The sequence below is a fragment of the Anolis carolinensis genome, chromosome 5 (genome assembly GCF_035594765.1).
Source record: "Anolis carolinensis isolate JA03-04 chromosome 5, rAnoCar3.1.pri, whole genome shotgun sequence".
NCBI lineage: Eukaryota > Metazoa > Chordata > Lepidosauria > Squamata > Dactyloidae > Anolis > Anolis carolinensis.
The window spans coordinates 188,981,851-189,008,632 of NC_085845.1; the positions used below are offsets into that span (position 1 = coordinate 188,981,851).

Below are 26,782 nucleotides of genomic sequence, written 5' to 3' on the forward strand. Positions count from 1 at the left end.
ATATAGTGTTGCTGTATTTTGCTTGCCGCAGATGCCTTGCTTTTCGTTCTTTACCCCCTACACGGTCCATCCTTTGCAAAATAAATGCCCTTGTAAACATGGAGACCAGGTCTCTCCCCGTCTTACGTTTTCCACTACATTTTCTCATCTTCTCTCTTCTTTTTAAAAAATATCCACTTCCATTTGTGTTCAACAAGAGAAGCTCTTTCTCTAAGATTAACATTTCTTATGATTGTTCCTGACAGAGGATTTACTTTCAGAGGCCCTGCGAAGGATAACCAAAAAAGGGCATGGAGCAAGACAGTTTTGGCAGCTTGTGTGAATTTTCAGAGGTTTTTAGGTCTTGGTTTTCTTATGAGTGGCTTCCTGAGCGTGCCTAGGGAATGACAGGCATCCCTCCAGGCTGGCTGACCCCACCTTTGGCTGCAGCCTAGCCATTGGCTGCTTATTGGAATAAATTGAGGACAATGCATACCACTGGCTGCCAATTTTAAACATAAGGGATATGTATTCACTTAGCACTGACTTTAGGGAGGAGCCAAGGAGCGAGTGTAGTTCTATGGATTAGGCTTGCAGGGCTTAGACAGGCTGGGAGCTTCTTTCCATGCACTCCTGGCCACGCCACCAGCTGCATCCCTCTCTGAGAACTGTTTCCACTGCAGAGGTAAGGGCTCAATACATGCTTCATTGGGAAGACAGTGAGGTGGCTTGATTTTTTTCTTCATCTTCTGTTTTGGCACTTAATTTGTGGATGCTGTCTTTGCAAAGATTATTTAATTTTAAAAAAGCAAGCACAGAGGCAGTACTGTATGAGTCTTACACTTCATATGGATGTTAGATCTTGAGCTCAAAGGATTTTCTTTTAGGATCTGTGGTTTCCCGGACAACGTTTTTGCCATGTGTGCACATGTAGTACTTTTGTGGAGAATGAAACTTGCACTGAATGAAGGCCTGAGAAACAGCATGTGCTCGCTCTTTCTTTCTTGGTGCAACTACACTGTCGAACTAATGGAGTTTGACATAATTTAACCACCATGACTCAAGGCTATGGAATGCTGGGAGTTGTAGTTTGTCATGGCACCAGCATTCTTTGGCTGATAAGACTAAAGACCCTGCAAAATCACAAATCTCATGGTTCCACATTGAGACATTGCACTTTATGTGGTGTCAAACTGTATTAATTCTACTGTGTATATGTTCTCTTTCTCTGTCACCTACTCTATTTATGTCAATGATAGATATTGTCTTATGAGGTAGGGTAGGAATATTAGGCTAACAGCAATTTATATCTGCAATCTTTTCCTTCCACACATCTGCGTTGTTTGAAATTTGGGGACAAAAGATGTATTTGAAAGGAGGGTATATCACCCAGTCCCACCCACTGATCCTGAGATTCAAGTCCTGTCTTCTCAACATTTAACAACCAGAGAAAGCTACTAATATAGATCTGGGCAAAGCTCTGTCTAATGTTATAGATGTTTCAGAAGTTGCAATCTTTAATTTGAAAAAAAAAAAAGCTTTGTTGACAGCAGACTCCATCCGTTTTTTGGTTTCTAGCCTTCCACATGTAGTGCTACTGAGTGTCAAAATGTTTCTTCCAAGGGGACCTTTTGTGTTTATAGAAAAAACTGATTATGAGTGGCACAAGCAGATAATAGTGTATGTGAGTCTGTGTGCATGTGAGAGAGAAAAGGTGCATCTTCACTGTTGAATTAATGCAGTTTGACCCCGATTTAACTGCCAAGGCTCGATGCTATGGAATCCTGGGAGTTGTAGATTTACTCTTTGCCAAAGAGTGCAGGTAACTCACCAAACTGCAATTCCCAGGATTCCGTAGCAGTTAAAGTGGGGTCAAACTGCATTAATTTGACAGTGTAGACACATCCTAAGTGTATGTTTTATGCAGATACATCTGGAAGCAACTAGCCATTGACTGTTAAAATAGCAATGAAATAACAAATGAGTTGAAATACTAACCTAAGATGTAATACACAGACATTTGCAATCTGCAGCATGTTGGGAATAATTGCTCCAGCAATGCATCTTTTAAAAACAAATTAATTTCTGTGCTACCCATAACACAAAGTGACCTCTAGCACAGTCTCCCCAACTTTGGCCAAAACTGGCAAAGCTCAGTTAACAAAAAAGGTCCATTGTACAAAGCCTTTTTGCCCAGTCTGTGCTTCCTTTTTCTCCTTGTCCTTTGTCTAGCTAAAACATTTTAAAAAATTCTCCTTGGCATTGAGAGGATAGTGAACGAGGATTGGATTGCAGCAGTGTGTCTACAGTAAAGGATGCAATAAAGTTTGAGTTGGGAGAGAATGAGAAGCTGGTCTAATGATCCTCCTGCAACTGCATGCTTCTGCTTAGAACAGGCTGGGTAAACAACAGCTGCCCCAGTAAGAATCCCTTACTGAGCATGTGCAACAAGCAAAACAGAGAGAAATAGGGGAAAGTAGATAAGCTTGTCTCGCCATGGGTGCATCTACACAGTAGAATTAATTTAGCTTGGCACCACTTTAACTGCCACAGCTGAATGCTTTGGAATCACTAGAGTTGTAGCTTCGCGAGACAGCAGCACTTTTTAGTAGAGAAAGCTGTAAGCACTTATACAACTACAACCAGGGCTGTAGCCAGGGGGGAGGGTTTAAAATTCAACCCCCCCCCCCCAATGTATCAGGCTAAAAAACAAACAAACCCTGGTTTACTCATAAATTGGTTAATCAGTTAAAATTCATTAGTAAACCAGGTTTCGGGGGGGGGTGAACCCTTAACCCCCCCCAGCTACGATCTTGACTACAACTCCCATGATTCTACAGCATTGAGCCATGACACTTAAAGCGGTGTCAGACTGCCTTAATTCTACAGTGAAGATCCACACCAGGTCCCATCTCCCCCTCCATTAAAGAACCATACATTTGGCTACCAAAATGGAATTTGTAAAGAAAGTGCAGCTTTGTCACAAGATGCTAAAGATGGGAAAAGCCTATATACCTCTTTCTATGTACAATTGTCTGTCTTGTGCTGTGTATAAAATGGCATTGAATGGTTGCCACATATGTATGTTCTGTGATCCACCCTGAGTCCCCTTCGGGGTGAAAAGGACAGAATATAAATGATATGAATAAATAAATTGTCAAAGAAAATATCATGATTGGATGCATTTTGGAAGAAGGTTTCACATAGACAAGGCTTTCTAGAGCTGGTTGTTTCCTAACACATATTGCATATTGTTCCTTTTGAAGATAGACTGCTCAAACATGTTGAACTGCTGTGCTTTTTTGTGGTGTAGGAACCTATTTCTATTCCTTGCAAGTTAATTCTAACTTTGGTACCAAACAACTTCTCTGTTGATGAAATAATGCCCCAGAGCATATCTACTTTATTAACTGAGGTATACTTGTAAAATGGGAGTGGAACACATTGGTCATAATCCAGTTAGACTCATGTAACTGTGGTTAAAATAAGAGATTAACAACATTAAAAGGTTGTTGTTGTCGTCTTTTGTTGTGTACCTTCAAGTGGCTTCCAACTTACAGCAATCCTAAGGTAATGCTATTAAATGCTTTCTTAACAATATTTGTTCAGAAAGAGTTTGCCATTGACTTCCGCTGAAGGTTGAGAAAGTATGACTCGCCTGAAGCCACCCAGATAGTTTCCATGGTTTAGTGGGAATTAGAACCCAGATCCCCAGAATTGTAGTCTGATTGAGTACTGCAATGCTCATATGTCTGAGAAACTCAAGTGAATTTCTTATACAAACAGGATGGGTTGAGATCATTTTGAGAAGAGGATTTGTCAATTTTTAGATGGTTGCTATAAAAGTAGTCTTCAATGGCCCCTTCCACACAGCTCTATAAAATCCACTTTGAACTGGATTATATGGCAGTGTGCATAATCTAGTTCAAAGCAGATATTGTGCCTTATCTGCCTTGATATTCTGGGTTATATGGCTCTGTGGATGGGCCCAATGAGACTAAAAGGGCTAGCAGATGTGACACAGGAGATATAACATTAAGATTTCTCATGTGTGCATTACTGTCTGTGTTGAAATTAATAGCAGGGGAGGGGAGAACAGGGCCATGCTGGTGGGAGAGGAAGGATTAAGCTCCCTTCATTCGTGCAACTTAAAAAATAGATGTTATTAATTTCCCATAGAAAATCTTTGCAGATACTTGTGTTTTTCACTAATGGATGGGAAAAGTAGTCCTGGTCGGGCATCACTAAAGGCAAATAGCAGCTTCGAGGAGAGCCAGGTCTTCTACTGGGATCTTTTGTTTCTATGTGGAGTTGAATTTTAGCAGTGAACTTTATAGATGAGATTAGTATTCATGATCTCAGCATCTGGAACTGCAGTGGGAAAGGATCTTAGTTGGAAAAGGATTTAGTTCCCTGAAAACTTACCCTGCATATTTCTAGGCTCTGATCACAGATATAATAAATACAAGGAACAAAGTCCCTCAGAGAGATGTGGGCAGAGGGTGTGAAAACAATAAGATGTCCATACACACATTTGTTGTTTGGATGTCCTTTAAAAAGGGAGGGGCAGGGAAGTAAAAGAAAACAAACATATTGAAATGCCACAAATGTATCTGTGGAGAACACCCATGTCTATCCATAAATCAGAACTACCCAGAGCATTGTGGAGGCAGAGATTCTTTCACACACAGAGACAAATTGTAGCCAAACCAAGAAACAAACAAATCCAAAAACAAAAAATCGACACAACCTCAATGCTGGGAATATCCTCTTTAAGAATCTGGTCACCAAAATATGTTGAAACATATTTTTTACAGTTTAAAGGACATAAATACAGAAGCAACAGAGTCACAAGGCAAACCTTTTTTACACTTAGTCATTTGTGTGGACAAGTATGATAAGCAGCATACTCATAAAATGCATTTAGCCACTCAACAACTCTGTAAAGTGGGTTAGGCTGAGGCCCCTTCAACACTGCTATATAAAATCCAGATTATCTGCATTGAACTGGATTATATGGCAATGTAGACTCAGGTAATCCAGTTCAAAGCAGATAATGTGGATTATCTGCATCGATAATCTAGATTATATGGCATTTTAGAAGGGCCCGAGAGGGAGTGATTGGCCCAAGGTCATTGCTTGGGATCTATTATGGCAGAGAAGGATTTGAACCCTGGACTCTGCATATTGAGTATGACATTAACGACTATATCACGAGACGTAGGAGGGTGATTTTTTTTTTTAAAAAAAATTACAACAAAATTCCAGCTAATATATATTTAAAGTTTTCACTCTACTACCCAGAACTTTTTTTTGGAGAAAGGAGGAGGAATTGCTTGGAAAATGTATATCCTGCAGGATTGGAAAGGTTCTGGGTTTCTGAGTAGTGCACCTGTCCGGGAACAGAGTTTTTTTGCAATATGAACTACCTGCCAGTTTCCTGGAGTCCATTGGGCATGAGATGCCAACACCCAGCCATGAGTAATTTGTCCTGGCATTGGCCCAATGAACCTGGAGGTGCTTTCATGGGCTATTGCTGAAATATTATTCAGTATAATGTTTGGCATTGCTAAGAAGAAAATAATAACCTTTTTGTCCAATAACTGCCTCTTGATGTTTGAGTTATCAAAATGGTTGATAACTAGATAAGCTGTATGGGCAGAAATATCAATCAATAAAGCCTTCCCAGGATTGTACCATTTTAGAAAAGGCATCACAGGCATATCTTTCAAAGCTTTGATGTGAGAAGGTAAATGCGTGGACCTAAATCCAACTGCAAATCCTTGCTAGAGAATCAATGAGATTTATATAAATGGTGACTTGCCAAGTTCTCATTAATTCAGTGGATCTACTCGATATGGGAGTAGTAATTAGGTTTAGTCCATGGATGGGACTGACATGACATTTTAAATTGTTTTGTTCTTTTCCACTATCTGTGACATGGGTCGGGGTTGCTGTGATGATTATGCCATTATACATTTGTTAGGACCCATCACTCTTATACAAGGTGGGCCAAAAGTCATGAAGGGGTTCATTATTTAATAATTCCTTTATCTTTTGTTTTTATTTACAATACTATAGCATCATATACAGTATATATAGGAAATAAATGTATATTATATGTGAAATAGATCTCATGAGTCCAATACCATAGCCTCATATACAATATATATAGGACTCCCTTCATGACTTGTGGCCCACCTTGTACTATTAAAGCATTACAAGCCTGCATTAGCTGCTATGGTTGCATCCTATGGAATCCCGGGACTTATAATTTAGGGAGGGATATTTGGAATTTTCAGCTCCAGTGCTTCAGCAAACTATAAACTCCTGGATTCCATAGGATGTACACATTGTCCTTAAAGTGAGATCACATTGCCTTCAACATTTCACAGATGAAAAGTGGGATACATGTGGCCAAACAAAATCAGGGTATGGTCAAGATTGCATGAGAAAATTCAGAAAATCTATGGGGACTGCAGCAATTTGCTTTTGCCCAAGTCTACTGGCAGGGGTAAGATTCTCCCCACTTCTCCACCATCCCCCTGGCTGAATAAATTGAGTGCAACTTAATTTTGTACTTTGAACCGCCCCGCCCCCCATGGTGTAACATGGGTGTTTCCTTAGATACTAAAATTAAAAAATGTGCAGTTGCCTCAATGAGTAATGAATAGGTAAAGGTTTCCCCTGATGTTAAGTCCAGTCATGTCTGACTCTGGGGGTTGGTGCTCATCTCCATTTCTAAGCTGAAGAGCCGGCGTCGTCCGTAGACACCTCCAAGGTCATGTGGCTGGCATGACTGCATGGAGCGCCATTACCTTCCCAACGGAGTGGTACCTATTGATCTACTCACATTGGCATGTTTTCGAACTGCTAGGTTGGCAGAAGCTGGAGCTAACAGTGGGCGCTCTCTCCACTCCTGGGATTTGAACCTGGGACCTTTCGGTCTGCAAGTTCAGCAGTTCAGTGCTTTAACACACTTCGCCACCAGGGCTCCATGAGTAATGAATATTCTGCTGAATATTCTTCCTTGATGAATTACATAGAAAGACACCTACCAATTTCTCTTCTGTGGTCTACCACCTTAGTTATAAACCTTAAAATGTCTGGGGGCCCATCCAGACAGCCCCTTTAACGTGGGAGTTCCCGCAATTAAAAGGAGTCTGTCGAGATGACATCCCAGGAAAACACGAATTCATTCACCACAAACCAAGAAAACCTTGGTTTGTGGCAAATTAATTTGTTAGTGTGTTTATTCTGCACCTTCTTGGAAGGCACAGGACTGCTTTGTCAAAATTTCTGGACTTTTGAGGGGGCAGTCCAGACAGCAGTCCCAAATTCTTCCGGGCTAAATTAGCCTGGAAAACGGTAAGGACACCCTAATCCCCTCCTCAAAACGCCTTTAAAAATGAAAATAACTTACTCGGCTTCCATTAGAGTGGTGCTGGAGCTCTCCTGGCGCATAGGAATGGTGCACCAGGAGAAAGTGCGGGGGGGGGGGGGGGAAGGAGGAAAATTGCTCCCAGTTTCTCATTCTCCTGGCATGTCATTCTTACGCACCAGGAGAGCTCTGGCACCACTTTAATGGAGGCCAGGTAAGTTATTTTAGTTTTAAAAGGCGTTTTGAGGAGGGGGTTGGGGGTAGGGTTAGGGTGTCTGGGTGTTCTTCCAGAAAGATCCAGGTGTGCATCTGGACACCTGCCCCAGAAAGCACAAACTTTCTAGGGCATGTGTAGATTAGGACCTGGGAACATTTGCGTTTTTAAAACGCAAATGTTTCCGAATTAAAGGGCTATCTGGAAGTGCCCTGGGACACATTTATGGAGCACAGGTCTATCAACAGCTAATGATAGCGTATTTATAGAGAACATATTTACAGATATAGCATTCAGCATTCCTGAAGCAGGTCAGCCAAATCTGGAGAAACTGAAGTTTACTGGAATTGTCTAAATTTTTGATTCACATTTTTCAAGATCTCCTATAGTTAGTGGCCATGTTGGCTAGGGAATTCTGGGAACAGGTAGTACAAAAAGTTATTTTCAAATTTCTGATTAAAAGTCTACAGATTTATAGATAGATAGCATGGAAGGTGCATAGATATCATGGCATGTGTGTCCTTGTGGATGTATTTAGCACTGAGACCTAATGGAAAGACTATATTCCTATATTATTTAGAGTAAAATCAATTTACTAGACTGACTGCAGAAAAAAGCCAAAGTATTCAGCAAACAACTTCTTTCATCCATAAGCAAGTTGTGGTTATGACTTAAGAGTTCTTGGTGAATATGTAAACATCTAAGTGCATCATTAATAGGTGAATGGTAAACACAGCTTGGGAATATTACAGAACATTCTTTGAGGAATGCCACTTAAGACACAGCCAATTGTAACAGCAGACTTGGGCAGTCTATGATGCATCAGAGTGAATGTTGTCAAACCAACCACATCCTGAGACATAGTTTTACATTCAGAGAAAGGACAAAAAGATGTAAAATCTACTGAGCACTAGACTGCTTTTGGTGTGCATATCTTGGTGGTTGTTGAGGCTTGTAACAGCAAGCAAGCAAGAAGTCTTATAATGTCCCACCTGAAGGTGCTTATGGATAGGACAGAGAGCCACGTTGGTATAGCGATTAGGAACGTTTAGTCCTCCAAATATTTTGTGTTCCCCATCATTGACCATGCTGAATGGGGCTGATGGGATGTTGGCCAACTGGAAGGCCAAAGGGTCATAGCGTTGGACTGAATTGTGGGCCGGGCTGTGGTGCAGGCTGGAAAGCAAGCCAGCTGCAACAAATCACTCTGACCAAGAGGTCATGAGTTCTAAGCCAGCCCATGCCTGCGTCTTGTCTCTGTCTCTTCTATGTTTTGGCATTGAATGTTTGCCTTTATGTGTGCAATGTGATCCGCCCTGAGTCCCCTTCGAGGTGAGAAGGGCGGAATATAAATGCTGTAAATAAATAAATAAATAAATAAATACCAGTCGGAGATTCCCGCTGAGCCCTCAAGGTCATTGGGCGAACCTGGGCCAGTCACCCTTTCCAATTTCTCCTACTCCTCAGGGTTGATGTGAAGATAAAGACAGGAAACCTGGATTAAAGAGGTGTGGCATAACTGAGGCATCACAGAATAATGACATTATACATTGATCGATAATGTATAACTATTTGTAACTGTAAAATCAATTCTCTGTGATGTATAACATTCAATGTGCAACAATATGCAATAATACTACACACATAAATCTGCATGAGATACCAACATGGTGCCTGCTAAAGTTGACAACCACATTGGCCATCTTGAACTCGAGGAAATGTGAAATGTGAATAGAACAAACTAGAACAGCAGCGATTTCTGGGGAGGACAAATATTACTGTTGGTTGCAGCAATATTCTGAGCAGTCCCAGTAGTCAGCTATAGGGATAATTTTTTTTTTCGTGTCAGGAGCAACTTGAGTCGCTTCTGGAGTGAGAGAATTGGCCGTCTGCAAGGACGTTGCCCAGGGGACGCCAGGATGTTTTTGATGTTTTTACCATCCTTGTGGGAGGCTTCTCTCATGTCCCCGCATAGAGCTGGAGCTGATAGAGGGAGCTCAACCGCACTCTCCCCAGGTGGGATTCGAACCTGGCAGCTTTCAGGTCAGCAATCCAACCTTCAAGTCACTTAGTCCACTACGCCATCTGGGGGCTCCTTATAGGGATAATAATAATAAAAAAACATAAAGCAGCTTTTTCTTTTTCTTTTTTTTATAGGGATAATAAAAAGCTGCCTTATGTTGAATTAGACTCTTGGCCCATCTAGTCCATTATTGTCAACTATTGAGTAAAGATTCTCCAGCAGTTCAGGCAAGAGTCTTTTCCAACTCTACCTGGAAATCCCTGGGATTTCTTGGTGGCTTTTAACTGAGGAGAAGTTACATAATCTTAGGGCCCTTCCAGACAGGCCCAAAACGTGGGACCTGTCTCACTTTTACAGGAGGTGTCCAAATGATACTTCAGGTAAAAGTGAATTAATGCGGTCCGGATCTTTCCAGGTGCTGGGCTTGTGGGGATTGACTGTGGGGATTGACACCTGGATAGTTCCTGACCTTCAGCAAAGGTCTGGATCTTTAGAGGTGCTGGGCCTGTGGGGATTGACTAATAAGAAGAAATTTGTCATGAACCAAATAAAAATAAATTCTCACCTAGTCAAATTCAAATGGCAATCGTCTCAACTTGGCTTTGGTTGATTAACAACAAATTTCTTCTTGTTAAGTGAAAAGAACATCAATGTGGGGAGAAAGTTAAACCGCTAGATTAGTCTGTTCCTACACTGCACCTGTCTGCCGTCCAGGTGTTAGAAATGAGGTCCTGTCAGAAAAATGAGGCAGTAACCCTAATGCAGCACCAACATGGTTCAATACACAGGGATTTAAACCCAGTCTTTTGAGAGCTAGGCACTGAAATTCCTGGGCCTGGAGGGATGAATCTGTCATCTTCACTAACATCTAACTCCCTCCCCCCAAATATAAAGGAATTTGAAAGTTTTGCTAATTTCTTTGTCCATTTGTGTTTATTATATTTTGAAGAGGATATCTCCATAATTTGCCGGGTGAGATTCTAGTACTTGTCTTCAAGGAAATAAGATCTCATTTTCCTGTTTCGTGCAAAACTCCTTGAAATGTCGCAAGTACTTTGAGATCTGAAAATCAATTTGTTCTATTTTTGTTCAGATATTTGGCCTCTAAACACAAAGCTAATTCCATCATATATGCATCTGGCTTGCCTTTTAGATTCCATATTGTCAGCAATTAGAAGAAGCAGCATTCCTTTAATGTCTTTCAGCCTTCGGGGCTTTGAATACCATCCTAGAATGGAGTTTGAATTTTGATTAGACTGACACATGGGGATTTTCATTCCATGCATAAATGTTCACATTCCTATATGACTTTTTCTGGTACTTCTACTCTGCGTTTAGTGACAGATGCCATGTTTATGAGTTTTTGTTAATTAGATGTTGATATTGTTTTTGACAGCTTCTCTTCTCTTATCTCATAGCCTTTTCCTTCTCAGCCCCAACTTTACTGCTGGTTTGCCAATTTCTCATGTACCTGTTGCCTTATATGAAACCTGATTGTTGGTCCACTTAGCATTGGATGGTTAGTTCCTGCAAATGACAACCTCCAGCATCACGGCATCATGACTAATGTCAATGTAGTATTTTACCCACCTGTATCTGAAAATAAATGACCTCTCTAAGCATTTTCAATGGTATGCCTCTGCTGGAAGTTGTCCATAGACGTAGAAGACGTAGTAATGTCTGGATAGGTGCTCTCTCTAGGCATTTTCTGGGTCCTCCATTGTGACCTTATGGTATGCTTCCACCAGTAGTTGTTTATTCAGTTGTGTTTCCTATTACCAACTGCTTCATGTATCTATGTAAAGCCCTGGTACATATCCCCCACAGATATGGGGGTTGTACTGTACTTCTCATGAGTGGCTACTGCATTGCTTGGTTTTATTGTGTGTTTCTGTGTGGCAGGGGGTTGGACTGGATTGCCCTTGTGATCTTTTCCAACTCTAGGATTCTATGAACCATTGAAAGAAATATGGCGTACGTCCTTTTCCTATCCCTGGCTTCCTTGGAGGTCTGTTGGGAAAGTTATGTACTTGGTCTACTGCTTTGAATGTAGTTGAAGGCAGGTGTCTGCAGTGAAGCTTGTGCAGTTGTACACCATAGGCTATGGAAAGGCCTATTCCCAATGAGGCAGATCGGTCCCTTTCCTGAACCTACAATTTATGCGCCAGATGTGATTGTGCTGCTATGCAGGTGTGACCGTCTTGGGCTGAAAGGCCCTTCTGGAAGGAGACAGATTGCCTCATTAAGTAATCAATATAAATTATGGCTTGACTTTTACATGTGTAGAGTATAAAGCTAACACGCACCGCTTGCGCCGGCCGTTTCCGAGAGCGTGCATGAAAGAGAACCTGTGCTCGTCAGGTTTCCAGGAAAAGCATAGGGACATAATGCACCAATTCAGCATTCATAAAAATATATGGGAGCTCTGCTGAAGATGGGGTCCTGAAGGCAATTTAGGAATTCCACTCAGATGAAGTCACGGATTGTTGCAGGGAGAATATTAATGCATTTTTCGTCTTTAATCTTAAGTCGGATTAATTAAGAAGGTATGGCATCACCAGCCAAAGGTGGAAGGCACTCACTTTAAACATGCGCTGGTAGCTCCTGGATCTGCTTTCAGGCCCCATGCTCTTTGACAAGGCATGACAAATATATGACTGTGTAAATCTAAACAGTGCTAAGCAGAAGCTTCTGAAGCAACTGAAGGGGGCTGCCAAGTTGGTACAAACCTCCATAGAAGGCAAGAAAGCTTTTTAAAAAAGTATTCTAAACATGTAGGGACTCTTTCGTCAGAATTCAATGCATATCATCCACCTGCCTGTGCAATGTTTATTTCTTGGAAGACAGACAGCAATAAATAAAAGCTGCAAGTGATTTGGGAAGGGCTACATTTTTTTAAAAAAAGCGATCACTTATTTTAAAATTGATATGATTCATCGGTGTTAAAAGCAACAATGCTCTAGTTAAATTAAATAGGAAAAGGATATAAATAAAACGATTAAAGGAGCCTCCAGTGGCTCAATGTGTTAAAGCGCTGAGCTGCTGAACTTGCAGACCGAAAGGTCCCAGGTTGAAATCTGGGGAGTGGACTGAGCGCCCGCTGTTAGCTCCAGCTTCTGCCAACCTACCAGTTCAAAAACATGCAAATGTGAGTAGATCAATAGGTACCGCTCTGACAGGAAGGTAACGGTGTTCCATGCAGTCATGCCAGCCACATGACCTTGGAGGTGTCTATGGACAACGCCAGCTCTTCGGCTTAGAAATGGAGATGAGCACCAACCCCCAGAGTCGGACACGACTGGACTTAACGTCAGGGGAACCTTTACCTTTTACTAAAAAGATTAAAAGGGATTATTTAAAACTACCCAGTAGATTATATTAGTTTGAAGTTGAAGGACCTTTAACAAATTCACCCAATTTTGTCCTTCCCAAGCCTCATCTACACTGACCATTTAATGTAGACTCATATAATGCAGTTTAACTGCATTCAGCTGCATTATATAAGTCCACACTGACTATATAATACAGTTTGATTCACATTAAATGGTCAGTGTATATGAGACCCCAGCAGGCTTGGCCAAAAGCAAACTGTTGCAGCCACTTAGAGGATGCATTTACAATGTAGAATGAATGCAGTTTGGTGGCACTTTAATTGTCATGGTGCAATCCTATGGAATCATGGGAGCGATAGTTTTACAAAGTCTTTAGCTTTCTCTGCCTCAACAAATGGCAGTTCCCGTGAATTAATGGAATTTGATACTGTTTTAACTTCCAGGAGTCAATGCTGTGGAATCTTGGGAGTTGTAGCTTGGTGATGCACCAACCTCTTTGGCAGAGAAGGCTAAAGACCTTGCAGAACTGTTGAGTGATTTCAGTATCCACTAAAGCTGTGGGCCCTGAGCCCGTTGCTGATTAGCCCATTAGCTAATGGGCTAATCAGAACATGAACCAGGTTGAAGGCAAAAGAACAGAGATTTATCCTTTCAGGCCTAAAAGGATGTCAGAATAGATCCTGTGCTCCCAAAGATCTGGCATACTGCATTGGAAAATACAGGACATATTTATTAATTTTGATAGCCATTTGGGAATCCTGCACCAGCCTCTGATTGATTAAAAATTGGAACAGCTAGGATCTGGGCTCCTGTTGGCTGAGGACTCCCTCTGATGTCTTCACTGTTTGGTGTTTCCCCGTAGTGGGAAAAATAAACGGCTTTATTTGTTGGTTTGAAATCTGAGTCTGTTTCTGACTCCACCCCTGAAAGGGACACAACCCGCAGGAATGCAAATGAGTCCTTGATTGGTTTAACAATTCAGGTTGAGTACACACAAAGGGAGAGGTCCAGTAAACACAATGAAAAATTATGAGGGATGGAACATTTCAATGGGTGATATTTTCTTGGAGGTGTACGCTGATATATTTCAGCAAATATTCTGGTTTTATCAACGGAAGCCTAAATAACAACTAGAGATTTCTCAATGGAATGGAGGTTACACAGTCTGTATGGGTCTTGGACAATGGAAGTGAGGAGCACCTTGGGTATGCATGTCAGGCGGCTCTTTCTTCAACAGCCTTATTGCAAGCATAATGAGCAGATACAGGAATTATATTGTTATTATGGCCTATTTTTTGCCAGCATGATTTTGTAGTGTGTGATGGAAAGTTAATAAAATTTCTAAGAAATGGTGCAATCGTTTTACAGAGTTTGGTGTTGGTAGATCTTGGCGTTTCTTGTTGCTGTGCTAGAGAATGGAGATAGAATGCTGGAGGGTTAAAATAATCTTTTATTCCTGCTTGACATCCGTTCCCTTGACCTACTAACACTAGAAGAAAACAACAAATCTGAGGATTTCAAAAGATGGAGCCATGGAAGTTAAAGTGATATCAGATTACTAAAATTGAGTAGTGTATGTTTGTTCTCAGGTTTTTAAAATTTCAATATTTTTCATACACGGTTATCCAATTTCCTGAGCTTGGGAAGTGATATTTTACAGTGTGGTCACCCATAATAGTTGTTATTGTTGTTAAAGTAAAATTAATGCTTTTCTTGCCTATTTCACAGAGAAAAATACAACAGTTACATTGGCAAATCAGAATGCTACAAGCTGTAGAGCTTGCAATGCAAAACACATTCTCCTTTTGTAACTTTAATAGAGTATGAAACATCATGTGAACCATGTAATATGTTTCTTCCACCATTTAATGAGACTATGATAAAAATAACTTTTAAAAGTTACTGTAAATTTTTCAGCACAAAAGGAGCATTGTCACCCCCCCCCCAATTTCTGTAACTATATAGTGCAATTTTATCTTTGTTTTTTGGGGAAAATGAATTGATTACAAAGTAAGGTGTTTTTGTGACTAGTTACACATAAGCTATAAACCTGGACCTGCTCCTCCTTCAGACCTTTGAGTAAAGGTTTGCCAGCTGTAATGAGAAGGACCAGGTTTAATAGATGATTTGCCTTCAGAGTGCCTGAGCAGTGGTGATTTGTATTTGGAATGACCTCAAGCCTCTCTCGCTTGAAGAAAGTATATGATTTTTATCTTGGGTGTTGCTCCTTTGCTCCATTCTGCCTGTTTCACAGTCTACATTCCATTTCAAGCAAGTGTTGAAATGCAAAGCCACTGAAGGGTTTTGTGCAAGTGCCTCTATGAAAATTACATTATTTATTAGCACGTAGCAGGCTGGAAAACAGTAGTAGGATGAGGGTGGGATGATGAAAGGAACTTTGGTTTGGGCATAGCCTGGTAATGTGTGCCAAAATGGGCAAAGATCATGAAATATATGGATGAAAGCTATTAAATAACTTTCATATTCTTCTCTTCTCTCTCTATTAAAGTATGGAATATAGTCCTGAGAACCAGCATGAGTGTTGGAGACCAGAGTTTGAATCCCAACTTGGCCAGGAAAATCCACAGGGTAACCCTGGAAAAGTGACACACACTCAACCCCAGAAAATTCTGTGATAGATTCACCTTAGGGTCACCCATAAGTCAGAAATTACTTGAAGGCACACAGCAAGAACAGCAATACTAAATTTGCAGCTAGAGTAAATATCAGTTGCTCCAGAAATTTAGTTAGAGTAGCAAGCGTCTTTCTCTTTGTGTCTGAAGCCTAAATGAGTAAAGCACACTCCATATGCCCCAACATCGCAGGATGTGTGTCCAAGCAACTTTGGAATTTAGTTAAGAGGGTAAAAATTATGCCATAGTCCAGCAAAAAAAGTTTCTCAGTGTCTTGGTTTTTAGATCTGTTCCTTGGGTTATTTGGAGAGTTGATTCAGAAAATTGCATTGGGATACACTACTTGAGGAAGGCTGAGCAAAGGAAGACAGACGTTTTTGAACTATGGTGTTAGAGGAAAATTCTGAGAGTGCCTTGGACTGCAAGAAGATCAAACTATTCCATACTCCAGGAAATAAAGCCCGACTGCTCACTGGAGGGAAAGATATTAGAGGCAAAGATGAAGTACTTTGGCCACATAATGAGAAGACAGGAAAGCTTGGAAAAGACAATGATGCTGGGGAAAATCGAAGGAAAAAGGAAGAGAACAAAATGGATGGATGTTATCCTTGAAATAACTGGCTTGAGCTTGAAGGAGCTGGGAGTGTCCACGGCTGACAGGGAGCTCTGGAGTGGGCTGGTCCATGAGGGCACAAAGAGTCGGAAGCAACTGAACAAATAAACAACAACAACAGATCACTTGAGTTTTTTAGATATGGTTATTGTGATTTACTATGGGCAAGCAAATGAAGACTGATATATGGCACGTCATGTATCTCAAAAACTAGAGTGGATAGGCGAAAACTGGTTCCATTTTTGGAGTCAGTAGGTCAAATATACCCGGAAACAAATTTAACATTTGGTCTACTAAAATATATGTTGGCCAGTGTTATTAATAAGAACACTCAAGGTAGAGAGAGACTGCAGCAGTTTTGCTTTTATTTGAGGCTATTGGGAAGGGCAAAACTCTGTTCTTCTTTTCCTTTGCCTCCATAATTAATAGAAGGAAATTCACTTCTACATTTTGAATTCAATTTGCAGCAGTTGAAGCTGACGATGTAGGGCTCTTCCACATAGCACAAAAACATGGGTTTTAAAGGGAGGCCAAAAAAACCCGGGACCTGAGAAAATGTCCCCACACAGACCAGTGGGTCCTGGGATTTCTTCCCCTGCCATCCTCACAGGCTTCCTCTGTATCGGAACAAGATTGAGGGCAGGTGGGGGACATTCAGCGGAAGGGTATTTTTTGTTTAAAAAATCATCATTCGGTTATGTGCTGGGCCATATATATGGTTATCTCCACATGCATATAAATACAAGTAGATTTGTATGTGCATATATGAGGTTCAGTACATAACTGAATATTTTTTTAAAAAAAACTTCCAACAGATTTCTTCCTTTTCCCAATGGTTTATTCAAGCTTTGTTTAATATTATGCACTTTAAAACAGAGAGTTTCAGAGACTTCTAATTGCTCTCAATTTGTGCTTCCTTTGTATCAACTGTGTGTCTGTTTCACAGCTCAATGAGCTGATCACCCATGTCTGGCTTTTTAAAAGCAGACGTATGCTGGAGCAGTCTCCACAGCGAGGAGGGAAGAAAAATCACTTTTTTTTCACAAGCGTAGGAATATACAGTGATGTGAATAGTGCATTTTTCAGCCAGAATCGGGATAAAAGGGGACCTTTTTATCCCGTGTTTTTTGGCTGTTGCAGCAAATCAGTGCAGATTTAGCGCTAACATCATGTAGCTATTCCTTCTTTTTAACAGGGCCATTTTCTGGGGCATTTTGAAAGAAGCTGAAAAACAGCAAGCAGATGATTAATTGGGATTTGCCAAATTAGGACTGTGGGAAAATATACACACTATCATTTCATGCTGCTAGTTTGGGAGGAGAACACCAACAATATTGAATTGCAGTTGTCTGCAGATCTTTTGAAAGACAGCTTATGATCAACAGAAGTGGTCTAGCCAAGCAGTTAGAATGCCTTATAAAAACCAACCAGATATTCCTAATTTACCCAGATACTATTTTCAGGAATAGGGGGAGCAGGCTTGGGAACCTGTCCCAGATGTACTTATGGAATTGCTTAAAACAACATGGCCCAAGGGGGTACGCCTAGATTTAGTACCACATCCGATGGTGGTACTGAGGAAATACATATGGCAAATTATTTCCATAAGCTTCCTACTGTTGCTGAGTATACCTAAGGAATCAATCCAGCTTTTTGTTTTGTTGTTGTTACAATGCTTTTTTCCTGCACTTGCAGTTTGGACAGAAGATGTAATCTCTTCACATGATGCCAGGATTGGAGGGAGCATAGCCTACAACTGATCTAATGTCATAGAGATGGCCCTGGTTAATCCTCTGTCAGCTCACTTTTCCAGCTACTTTGAAAATGTTCTGGAGGGAGGAGGCAGGGTCTTGCCCTTCCTTATAGACTCTGGCAAAAGCAAACTGCTATGTTTTCCCCTTTGCCTTCTTCATACTTCAATAACTGCAAACCGAAATCAAAGAACAAAAAAATTGACATTCAGCTCAAACTGTGGGAGAAGGGAGAAGAGGAGAATCCTACACCTCCCTGTTGACACAGGCAAAAGCAAACTGCTGTACACACTTCTATTTTGGTGGCTTTTCCTCATTAATAAATGTTGCACCTTGATATTGCTTGACCACATGTGTGCTGATTTTCATCGGTGAAATGTTGGAATGTATGGGGGATTGGGTGGGGAAGTGAAGGGAGAAATTCTAGATTATATATGAAAAGGGAAAATATGTAAGAAGTGGAGAAGACATCCAGTCTATTGTAATGGTTATTCAAAGGCCTTCTTTCTCTCAAAATCCCTGGTCAACCATGAACTTTACCAATAGCTGTCAAAGGTGTAATGATAAATTATGAAGTGTGCCCATTCATCATAACAAGTCACTCCCCTAGCCCATACCTAAGAAACCTATGAAAACGCAGGCAATTGTGTTGATTCATATAAGCATTAATGTTGTACAGGTCTTTTATGAAGTTAATAGTTTATTGCTCACTCAAGGCTAAGCTTTGCAAAATACAAATTAATATACATTGTGTTGGGAAAATATGTGTATAGGGACACACACACTGCTTATACTGTGAGCATTTCAACTAAGATCAAAAGAAATAGGGAAACTTGAGTGAGTGGCACATGATATATCTATCCTTTTTGTGTGCCTTCAAATTACTTCTGACTTATGACAACCTAAAGGCAAACCCATCACAGGATTTTCTTTGCAAAATTTGTTTAGAGGGGTTTACCATTGCCTTCCTCTGAGGTTGAGAGAGTGTGACTTGCTCTAGCTCACTAAGTGGGTCTCCATAGTTGAGTGGGGAATTGAACTCTGATCAGGTTTTAAAAAACCCTGGTTTAGTCAAGAAATTTAACCTGGTTAACCAAATCCGCATGAGTGTCCACTGAAGTTTATCTGTCTTGAGTCCACTGAAGTTTATCGATGGAGCCTGATTTCTAAATTATTTTGTCTTATGGAACTACTCTTCATGATTTGCTAAAAAAAAATTCAAACTTCCCCCCCACCCGATTTTTTTTTTCTGGCTATAGCCCTGCTGGAAAGGGAGATATAAAAACCATGGATAGATAAATAAATGCCTTCCTTAGGAATCCTACAACAACTGAGGCTTTTATCTTATGTGAAAATCTAAAACCAATAGAGACGAGAACAGTTGGCATCCTCCATTCACCTCTGAAGAACTTTCTGTCCTTGAAAATAAATTATGAGAAGTTCTCATTTGAAGCAGCTTTCTTATTCCTGCCCTCTCAAACACACCATTGTTTTGCTATTCTCTGGGCAGACAGCATTAAGAATATGTCTTGCTTTCCCAGATAAATTTCATTCTCTTGTCTCCACTTTTACCAGCATTGGTGCATTTTCTAGCTCATAGTGAAATGTGGGACAAGCACAGGAAAAACAGGAAGCTGAAATATAATCATAAAATACATATTTTCATTGCAAGGCTGAGCTTTCCTGTGAATTCCACATATTAGTACTTATACTCCCACATTTCACAGATGAAAACTAGGACTCCTACTGCTAAACAACATCAGAGTGTGGTCAAGATGACAAATATTATTAATAAGGAAGAACACACAGAGACTAGGAGAGGGGACAGCAGTTTGCTTTTGCTTGAACCTATAAGAAAGCAAAATATTAACTCTCCCTTCTGCAGACTTAGCTGAGTGTAAACTACTTTTACACCTCAACTGAAATCTTGGACCACAGCAAGGTGAAACCTACACTTCTGTTGTTTGCCAAAATAAATGTAGCTGCTTGGCAAATGAAGCCCAGCTGTCCAGGTTTCATGCCAACACACTGGATGCAAAGAGAACTGATTAATGGCAGAAGACAGCATTCTGGCAGGAGAGGTGGAAGACCAAAACACCGGCATACCAAGTAACTGAAATACGAGCTACAGTCTGCTTTGAGGGTGAATTCCTTCTGAGGGCAGCCTGTGGAATCAGTAGGAATGTTACCTGGATATAACCCATTCTTGCATGACCTTTCCATGTATGTGTGTTTGGTATGAAATGTCAACTTATACTGTAGTTATGAAATACTATATTCAAAACAGGTCCTATAAGAGATTGAGTCTACATAAGGCCAGAACCTGGAGAAGTTCCCGAACTCGCTCTGCTAGGTACTGTCCTGACGGCTTGATAGTCCTTCAAATAGAGAAGATGCCTTTAAAAACAGAAGGGTATTTTCCAAGAGAACTTTCAAATAGAGGAATATCCTCTCTTGAGCAGTCCAGTCACTCCATCACAAACAGGTCTCTCTGTGACTTGAAAGTGTCAGGTTATCTGTACGCGAGGATAGCATTTCCCAAACTGCTGTTCTCCAGATATGTCAGACTCCAACTCTCATAACTCTCTCGAGGCAATATTGGCAATGCAGGGATGATGTGACTTTTAATTCAACACATAAAGAAGGCATCAAGTTGGGAAGGGCTGGTTTATAGAACTATAGAATTGGAAGAGAGTACAAGGGCTATCTAATCCAAACTCCTGCCATACGGGAAAACGCAATTAAAGCATTCCAGATAGATGAACATCCAGCTTCTGTTTAAAAACCTCCAGAAAAGGAGACATTGTCACATTCCAAGGCAGTAATTTCAATTGCTGAACAGTTCTTACCATCAGGTAGTTCTAATGTTTTGGTGGAATATCTTTTTCTGCAATTTGATTCAATTGCTTCGTGTCCTACAACATCATCAGGCGACAAACTTTTTGTGTCCTAGGACACTGTTGCCCCAGTTGAGTGACGGAGCCCTACGCCACCCATCACATGATGTAACCTCACTTCAGGCAGGGCTCCGTTGCTCAACTGGGGCGGCAGCGTGGTAGGACACGGGAGCCTTCCTGTATTCCATTTGGAACAACAGGGCTACCATGGGGACAAACCACAAGGCGATTCTTCCCCACGTGCTATGGGAAAACATTGCTGCTGGCTGGCCAGGGCGTGGGGCACCTGGATTGTGCCACTTCCCTGCCAATTCCTCACAGAGGCTGGCAAATTGGCACAGGGGACCTCACCAATGTGATGAGGTCCCTAGTCTCCAGTGCAGAAGTAAACAAGCTTACCCCTTCTCAATGTGACATCTTTTCAAATATTTGGAGTGTCGCAGGTTTCCGTCCTGGGCCCGGTTCTGTTTAACATCTTTATTAACGACTTAGACGAAGGGTTAGAAGGCACGATCATTAAGTTTGCAGACGACACCAAACTGGGAGGGATAGCTAACACTCCAGAAGACAGGAGCAGAATCTAAAACGATCTTGACAGATTAGAGAGATGGGCTGAAACTAACAAAATGAAGTTCAACAGGGACAAATGCAAGATACTTCACTTCGGCAGAAAAAATGGAATGCAAAGATACAGAATGGGGGGACACCTGGCTCGAAGTCTGGTTTTCATACGTGTGAAAAAGACCTTTGAGTCCTCGTGGACAAGTTAAACATGAGCCAACTATGTGATCCGGCTGCTAAAAAAGCCAACGGGATTCTGGCCTGTATCAATAGGGGTATAGTGTCTAGATCCAGGGAAGTCATGCTCCCCCTCTATTCTGCCTTGGTCAGATCACACCTGGAATACTGTGTCCAATTTTGGGCACCGCAGTTGAAGGGAGATGTTGACAAGCTGGAATGTGTCCAGAGGAGGGCAACTAAAATGATCAAAGGTCTGGAGAACAAGCCCTATGAGGAGCGGCTTGGAGAGCTGGGCATGTTTAGCCTGCAGAAGAGAAGGCTAAGAGGAGACATGATAGCCATGTACAAATATGTGAGGGGAAGTCATAGGGAGGAGGGAGCAAGCTTGTTTTCTGCCGCCCTGCAGACTAGGACACGGAACAATGGCTTTAAACTACAGGAAAGGAGATTCCACCTGAACATCAGGAAGAACTTCCTCACTGTGAGAGCTGTTTGGCAGTGGAACTCTCTCCCCCAGACTGTGGTGGAGGCTCCTTCTTTGGAGACTTTTAAGCAGAGGCTGGATGGCCATCTGTCATGGCTGCTTTGAATGCGATTTCCTGCTTCTTGGCGTGGGGTTGGACTAGATGGCCCATGAGGTCTCTCCCAACTCTATTATTCTATGATTCTATGATTTAAACATAGCTGTCACATCCCCTCTTAAACTTCCCTTCTCCAGTATAAAGCTTCTCCTAAGCCTTCCTGCATAGGGCTTGGCTTCCAAACCTTTGATTATTTTGATAGCCCTTCTCTGGACACATTCTAGCTTGTCCATATCCTTCCTGAATTGTGGTGCCCAGAACTGGACACAGTATTATTCCAGGTAGGGTCTGACCAGTCAGGTTCAGCACTGAAAGAAAATCCTTTACTGGCTGAGATGAAGCTCAGAACAAAGAGGCGGCATAAGGTCTCCATGGCTCTGTCTTTGACATGATGTGAGTTTGCTTTCCAGAAATGTTTTGGCTGAGTCAGGGGTTGGAGAGGTTCTTGGAGTATAGAAGTGGTTGTAATCTCTACCAACAGTCCAACCCTGGCAGTAAAAACCAGACTGCAACCCCGCTTTTTATTTTTAATCTGCTGGGTAAACATTGCTGTGTGGTGACTATGGCACTATTCCAACAGGCCTTATTAAGTCAAAACTCCCCTTGGTCTATTCACAGGATATAGAACACCAAGGCACATTTTTTTTTAAATAAGGAAAACAACATTTCACACATTATTCTCATGACACAGAAAAATGTATAGAAGAAAGCTCCCTGAAATCCCGACATTCCATATTATGCATCATTCTATGGGTAATTATATTTAGAAGTCCAAAAATACTTTGAAGAAAAAAAATGTGGAAATTTTGGCTGCTTTGTAGAAAAGTCTTTGGCTGGATCTAAACTGCTATATAATACAGTTTCAGAATACAGATTAACTGCATTGAACTGGATTATATGGCAGTGTAGACTCTTATAATCCAATTCAGTGCAGTTAATCTGCATTCTGAAATGGCATTATATGGCACTGTAGATCCAGTGGGTGCATCTGCCCAGTAGAATGAATGCACTTTGACAGCACTTTAATTGCCATGGTTCAATGCTATTGAATTATGAGAATTGTGCTTTAGTGAGGCATAGCACTCTTTGACAGAGGAGACTAAAGACCTTGTAAAACTATAGCTCCCATGATTCTAGAGCATTGATCATGGCAGTAAAGTGTTGTCAAACTGCATTCACTCTACAGTGTAGATCGACCCATAGTTGACAAAATGCCCAGCAGAGATGAACACTGATATGCTTTGGATTGAGAAGTGTTCCTTATTATTGTTTCTTTCAGCGGGGTGGGGAGAAAAATAAAGTCACTTATTGGTCCTAGCATTGATATTATTAATATGATTCCATTTTTAACTGTCCCCTAACCTCAATATGCACACTGGATCTCAATATACACACTGTTGTGTTGATATACCCTACCACTTGGCTTATTGCCTTTTTTCTTTTTTTTAAAGGTTCAATAGAAACCAGCTTTTTGAAACTGGCTTTTTATATTATCTTGTTTTCAAATATCATAACACGAACTCCCTTTCCACTCGCCCCTCTTTCAACCGACAGGGAAGAAGAATGCCAGAAAACGTAAGAGACGGTGGGCATGATTCCAGCAGCTTTAAAAGATATGCTGGAACAGGATGTATGCACCAATACCCACTCGCCAAACATGCAACATATTGATATATTTAAGAGACTGAACATTCAGAATATCCAGTCAGCACTGGGAGTGTTCCCGTTTCCCCCTGGTTTACAGTTTCACTCCTGAGAGCTGAAAGCTTTTGGGGAAATTTTTATATACTTACCAAATATTTCCATCTATTCAGATTTTGGGGGCTGAAGTACTTTTAGAGGACTTGCCAAATTAAGGCCTGCTTGCCTGCCTGCCTAACCCTAACCCTAACCCTGGCCCATCCTAGAGTTTTGTCCATTTGTAGCCGAACATCACCCAATGGAGTAGTCCTGAAACTGGTTTTATTTTAAATTGGTATATTTGTTTTAATCGTAATTATGTTTATGTTTTTATTACAGTGGTGTTGTATGTTTTCTATGTTGGTATTGAATGCTTACCTATGTTGGAAACCACCCTGAATCCCTTCCGGGAAGATAGAGCGGTATATAAATAAAGTTTGTTGTTGTTGTTGTTGTTGTTGTTATAATGAAATTGTGGATATCAATATTCACTATTGTAGTCATTGTACAATAGAACAATTCGTAGTCGTCATTGTAAAAGAAAAGTGCATTCTTCCTTTCAAAATAAAAATAAAATATGAAGCAATGCAATAATGCTTGACAGATGCCGTATATTTACCCCTATCAATGGATGTGCATGACAACAATTTAAAACATAGATATTATCATCTGGGATATAACATTGTTTCTGAAATGTTTATTGGAAAAGTTGACATACTGTCATTGAGAAAATACATTATTTGTGTTACACAACCATTACCAAGAGCCTCTTATCTCCACCAGGTTGTTTGCAAGCGAGACCTCACCCACCACCTTCCTGGCTGTGGGTCATCACCTTGCCATGTCATCACCTCTCAGTGTTCTGCAGCTGCTTGATCACTATACCTTCCTGTATGACAGTGGTTCTTAACCTGTGGATTCCCAGATTTTTTGGCCTTCAACTCCCAGAAATCCTAACAGCTGGTAAACTGGCTGGGATTTCTGGGAGTTGTAGGCCAAAAACCAGGGGACCCACGAGTTGAGAACCACTGCTGTATGATCAAGCATTCTTCTAATCACCCTTAACATTTAATCAAGGATCCTAGTTCTTCTCTTCAGTCTTTTCATTTCCACTGCAAAGTTATGTAGTAAAATAAAAATACAGTTGGAGGTAATAGCTTGTGGACTTGAGCTATCCCGATGTCTCTAGAAATGGAATTTTCCTATACTGAAGTACCACAAGTTTTCAGACATCTGGGATTTTGAAGATATAGAAAAAATATAGAAAGGGTGGAGACAAGGCTTTTCTGTGTGATGGTTGGGAATGCGAGCAGCAACGGAGGAAAGACTAAGGAAGGAAACACATGTGATTGGAAGACAACATGAAACTGGACAATTGGGGATCTAATGCTACTATTTCCTTTCCTAAACAGATGATCCCCAATGCTTCCCAAGGTCCATGAGATGAGGTCCTATCTCATACGCTTTGCCCTGTGAAACCAACACTTAAAACTCAACTGCCTACTTTTATAGTTATATTTCTGAGTTAGCAGATATTTCACTTAATCATTCATGGCAGCACAAAGAAAGAACAAGAGTAAGGTTTCTAGAACAGAATCAAACCAAATTCCTTTGTGCTCGGTTTAGGTGATTTTAATTGATGCCAGGAATCAGGCTGAAACTGCTGCACTGAATGACACCCGACCCGTTTTTTAAAAACTACTTCCTCCTGGGTTGATAACAACAAAGACGAAACCCTGCCAAAAATACCTGATTTTTCACAGAATGATCTTTCATTGAAAGGGGACCTCTTACATTCATTCTGCAAAGTTCGCGGACCTCTGCAGTTTATTTTAAGAGATTGGTATTTGTTTGGCATAGTTTTATGTCAATTATCTAATCAGAAGCAGACGTACAGCATCTTAGGCTGAAAAGATACCAAGGAATGTATGACGAACTTCAAAGGAACAAGAACGAGTTCAATATCCATCTCAACCACGAGATTCCTTACAATCCCTCAACCCCTTCCCCACTTAATTAGGTTTCTGATATCTGCTCAGCAGCTATATTTCTTCTAACTGGATCATACTGAGAGGCATGCCTGACTGAATTTCAGTACAGTAAACCCTGTTTATTTGGAAGAAGGGATATTATGAAGTTATGACATCCACTCATGTTAACGGTAATATTGACTATGTGCCAGATCAAAGCAAACAGCCATTTATTTCTCCATAGATTATGCTGTAATTAATAAAGGTATGTTTTTAGTCAACAGCTCCGCAATAGTTGGGGGATTCTGGGAGTTGTAATCCAAAAGGGTATTTTTTGCAAGTCCCGTAACAAGGTGCTGAAGATGCCGTAGTTTGGTGACTGGGACTAGCACTCTTTGGCAAAGGAGACCAAAGAACTTGTAAAACTATAACTCCCATGATTCCATAGCTTTGAGCCACAGTAATTAAAAGGGTGCCAAATGGCATTAATTTAGATGCACTCTTAGTTCTGTCACCTCAAGAGGATTGATGCCCTAGTTAGGAGATCATAAGATGGTCCAAATCCAAACCTTCTGCATTTCCGGGGCCGGGCTGTGGCGCAGCTGTTGAGCAGCTGCCTTAAATCACTCTGACCATGAGGTCATGAGTTCGAGGCCAGCCCGTGGCGGGGTGAGCACCCGTCAATTAAAAATAAATAAAAAAATAGCCCCTGCTCGTTGCTGACCTAGCAACCCGAAAGATAGTTGCATCTATCAAGTAGGAGATAAGGTACCACTTATAAAGTGGGGAGGCAAGATTAACTAATTTACGACCTGGAATGAGGAAGTGCCGTCAGTGTGGATGATGAAGCAGCTGCTCCCCCCTGTGGCCAGAATCGAACATCCCCTCAGAAGAACGTTAACTTGCCTCTGTGTGTGTCTCTCAGTCTCTGTTTGATGTGTTTATGGGCATTGAATGTTTGCCCTTTGTGTGTTATAATGTGATCCG

At 41.0% G+C, this 26,782-nt stretch overlaps 1 protein-coding gene across 9 annotated transcripts in view; it reads left to right on the plus strand.

Annotated features, from left to right (window-relative positions):
* Positions 1 to 465: 465 nt before the first annotated feature.
* The window catches only part of cald1 (caldesmon 1), a 173,356-nt gene continuing 147,039 nt past the window's right edge, over positions 466 to 26,782 (plus strand). For 8 of the 9 annotated variants that reach the window (XM_008110500.3, XM_062983123.1, XM_062983122.1 and 5 more), the window contains exon 1: positions 466 to 664. The gene's annotated coding sequence lies outside the window, so the exon portion shown is untranslated. The remainder of the gene's footprint in view (positions 665 to 26,782) is intronic. The other variant, XM_062983121.1, reaches the window with a different exon arrangement.